Raw genomic sequence first — 4149 nt, 5'->3', positions numbered from 1 at the left:
GACGAGGGCTACTTCAGATGGGATTTCCAATATTTCTCTCTTAGCTTGTATACCGGTGGAAAGGAGAGGGGTCTTAAAACGTGTTGATAGTAAGATTGGGATGTATTTGCAGTCTAGATATAGTTTTTTTAATGTTCGGAGCCGCCACAGATTCATTTTCTTACGACTGCTTTTCTGGATGACAATGACAATGCAAACGATGGTGTTAAGGCGAGGCTGTGCCTTAAGGCTCCTCTGCTTACAATATTCAGCGCGTAAATCGCAAACGAGCGCCTTCCCTTACGATGAAAATGCAGAAAATAAGACCACGAGATTTAAACCTACGGCTTACAAATTTATGCGTAAACACTAAAACCGTATCTTTAGCAAAACTGGCGAGACAATGTGTTTTATCATTTAAAAAAGTACTGGAAAATAATTAAAGGTTATCACGATAAACAGAGGTTACTGATCTACTACTGTACGCTGTGACCAAAAATGAGAGTCCCCCGATCCTCGCAGCCTTCATGCTTTGGTCTTGGCCTGGCCGTTTTTTTTAAGATAATGGGGTCAAGTTAAGAAATTATGCAAGTTTCTAATCAAATCCAAGGGCGCCCCGATCTCCTAAACATCTTTAGAAGGCCGACGGACCACACTGCACGGTCCGGGTCCGGGCCCTGACCCGGTTCTGGATAATGCCAGCTTAAAGTGAAAAATTCTACTGTACATATTATGTTTCTTATTATGGTATATATGTATAATATAGCGCGACCGCTTCACGAAGCTAGAAAGAAAGTTATCCGCCATTTTTATTTTACCTGCAATTGAATTTGCCATTAAAATCATTATTAATACCGCAGCTGCTAAATAACTTACCTAAAAGCGTTCAGATACAAAAGCACTTGAGCTGTAATGTTTGTATACTGTTGGCCCGATGACCTACTTCAAGAAGAATTGTTACATAGACCGCCAAGGACTGTCATCACACTTTACGTCATAAAGCGCTTTAAAACTTTAGACAAGTTCAACACCTCATATTTTGTACTGTTTATCATGGTAAAAGCAACTCAAAGCAATTCTAAAAATGATCGAAAGGTAAAAATACAAGCTTATACGAGCTGTCGTTTTAACATTTATAACATATATTTAAACAAAACATATATAATCTATTTTAATAAAATAGAAAAGTGTTCTTAGTCTTCACTTAAAAGCTGTTAGAAGCTGCCTTTCTGACAAGAGAGTTCTGTGAGTTCCACAGTCTCAGTGCATTAAAGTCAAAACCAGTTGCTTTTTATTTCCTCTTTTACGACAGAGCAAGGAGGGTGTCCACAGACCACTGTGCACCTGCAGACTGATATGGGGGGTAAAAAGTCTAGAAGTTAGTAAATAAGATTTTAACACATGTTCTAAAACAAACCGGACACCTGTACAGTGATGCCAACACAGTGCTCTGAGCTCCTTCTTTGAGTTAAATCCTAGCATCTGCATTTTTTACAAGTTGTTGCTATGGCAGAGCATGACCAGAGCATAACAGAAACCACCCATTTTCTAACCGCTTCATCCAATTCAGGGTCAGGGGGTCAGGGGGTTGCGGGGCACGGGGGAGCCAGAGCCTCAGAAAGTAATAAGCAGGAGATACCTGGGACTGGATGGTAGTCCAATGCAGGGAAGACACAGACACTCACCAATTATCCCAGAAGCCAATTAACCTACCAGTAGTTCTTTGAACTGTGGGAGGAAGCCGGAGCACCCAAAGCAAACTCATGCAAACATGGGGAGAACATACAAGCTCCATACAGATAGCACCCCAGGTCCAGAAGTGTACCCAGGGCCTCAGCACTGTGAGCTAGCAATGCTAAACGCTGGGCTACTGTGCATGCTAATTTCTAGGCATCAGGTGATCAATCAGGTAGTGTTTCTCAGATAAAAGGACACCAGTTATTTAGTATGAGATTCAAATTGACCTCAGAACAAAATATAACTTATGTTATATAACTTACATAGAACTTACTACAGCATAACTGTCTTATTTGGCTCTTGTAGAAAATATTAACAGCATGCCTATTAAACATACAGTATCTAGCAATCAGCAATCAAAATAAAAACATTTCCAAACATGGAAACTGCCCAGTTAATGAAGCATTTCAAAGACATTAATCTATTCAATAATTACAGTTTTAAGTAGATTTATAAGAACAGATTTATATTCAGATTACGAAAGCATCATAACAACTGCTGCTTGTGTAAGGAATCCATGAATACCACTGTACATGAGAATTCCACACCTATTTGTAATCAATACACAAAATCCTATTGAATTTCAGGTACTTGTTTATTCAGCATTGCTTGACTCCGCGGACTCCTTGTTGTTTCAATATTCTAGCAATAGGACTAATCGCCAATACAGTGCCGTTGTAATCTATTCCTTCTGCCAGCAGAGGACGGTATTCGCACAGCCAGTTCAGGATAAGATACGGTCCTCGCAGTTCACAGTACAACTGGCCACAGCCGTATTCGGAATATGCTGTCGATAACCTCGTTTAGTTTAAGTACGGCCATATTTCATATCAACCCACAGATGCATTGCATAAACACTAGAATTCTGGTTGTACTTAAATTGACCTTATACGTTTTGGATTATGTTTAACCTTCTTCAATTTCTTCAACCATATTTTGAGATGATTACGTTTGCAGAAGCAAATATTATTCAGTGCTTTTTCTTCACTCCTTTAATCAAACCCACATTTCTATAAGGAGGGCCATTGTGAAACTCCCCAAAGTGAGCTGAATTAATCTTTTATTCTTCACACCTGCGAAGTCATTCCTACATTGTGTAATATGAAGGCCTTTCATTATTCACGTATACTACAACATCTGAAAATAATGGGTCTTGAAATAGTTGAATGAAAGAAAATCCTGAATAACTCCTCCAAATGCGTGTTACACTTTCATCAAGTACACACACTTTGAATGTGATGAACTATAAAAAGTTATTTTAACCATACCCAATGGAGCTCAGGAGTGCGATTGCATACACAATCATGTTTTCAGTGTTTGGACATCAGCCGTACATCAGAACAATCATTTCACTAACACAGCTCCATGTTGAGTGACTTCCGTCCAAGAACACAAAGTCACTTTCCCTTAGCAATTATTGCATGGACTTTGATTATCTGCCTTCTGCATCAAGCCCTGTATTATATACGGTACAAAGCCAAGCTTTGGGATAGTGCTTTGTTTGGATCCTTGTCTTGATCCTTTTGGATCCCAGGCTGCTCATTTGCAAATGAGTTTTGACATTAATTATAGTGACTATAGCAATGAGCTGGCACTGTGGTTCACAGAGCTGGGGTCCTGGGTTCAATTCCTGGGGTGTTGTCACGACCACCAGCCAGCGGAGATCAACACGTAAGCGAGCCAATCAGCACCAGCAGCAGATTACTACTAACAAGCGCCGCCGCACGAGTTAACACACCTGCAATTGCTCTACCGTGCGGCACGCCGGGTTATTTATACCATTCGCACCTGATTCCCGTTGCTCGGTATTGGGTTCTCTTCTTGTTGCTCAGCCTAGCGTTCTCACCCCTCTTTTGCCTTCCTGGAATTCTGCCTGCACCTTTTGCCTTCGGACTTCGGATCTCGTCTCGCCCTTTGGATTGTTTGCTATCATTGCCTGTTTTGGATTTGACCCTGAAGCTCTCCTTTCGACTACGATTCTGTCTCACGTTTTGGATTGTTCGCCACCAGTGCCTTTACCGGATTTCGACTTACCTTCGCCTTCGGACTACGGCTCAGCTCCTGGATTTGCTCGGTACGTTTACTTACCTCCCTGCGACTCCTGCATCTGCATCGGATCCTTTTCACCTCTACAGAGCAGCGTTACAGAATACCGAGCCCTATTATGGATCCCGCAGACGCACAGACCCTTCGTTCCCTTCTCCCGCAGCAATCCCAGACCATCGCCCAGCTTCAATCTTCTCTCCAACTGCTCACTAACCAAGTCGCCTGGCTTTTTTCTTCCCCTGTTTCGCCGGCTCCCGCACCGATTCCTACAACGCCTTTTTTACAAACACCTGCTCCAACCACCGCGGCCCCGCCACCCACTCCCTCAACTTTACCATTTGTTCTCCCGGAGAAGTATGACGGCAATCCTGCAGGCTGCAGGGGCTT

The sequence above is a fragment of the Lepisosteus oculatus genome, unplaced genomic scaffold (genome assembly GCF_040954835.1).
Source record: "Lepisosteus oculatus isolate fLepOcu1 unplaced genomic scaffold, fLepOcu1.hap2 HAP2_SCAFFOLD_41, whole genome shotgun sequence".
In the NCBI taxonomy this organism is placed as follows: Eukaryota; Metazoa; Chordata; class Actinopteri; order Semionotiformes; family Lepisosteidae; genus Lepisosteus; species Lepisosteus oculatus.
Note: the sequence above shows the minus strand (reverse complement) of the source record.